Genomic DNA, 238 nt, shown 5'->3' on the forward strand with positions numbered 1-238 from the left:
CAAGTTGCATTTACAGAGAAAGAGCAAAAGGAGCTGAAGTTAAAAGCGGAGACGAAACTCAATCATCTTTATTGTGTGTGATGTCACATTAACAGCCGCTATAAATTGGCTAAATGGTCTTAGCCGTTATAGAGACAAACGGCCGCCTCCTTCGATAGGCCTATTGAGGGAGGACTAACTAGGCCGGAGAGGCTCTGTAGCTTCCGGTTGTGTGAGCCTCATTCTGTATTCAGTGTAA

The sequence above is a fragment of the Penaeus monodon genome, chromosome 24 (genome assembly GCF_015228065.2).
Source record: "Penaeus monodon isolate SGIC_2016 chromosome 24, NSTDA_Pmon_1, whole genome shotgun sequence".
In the NCBI taxonomy this organism is placed as follows: Eukaryota; Metazoa; Arthropoda; class Malacostraca; order Decapoda; family Penaeidae; genus Penaeus; species Penaeus monodon.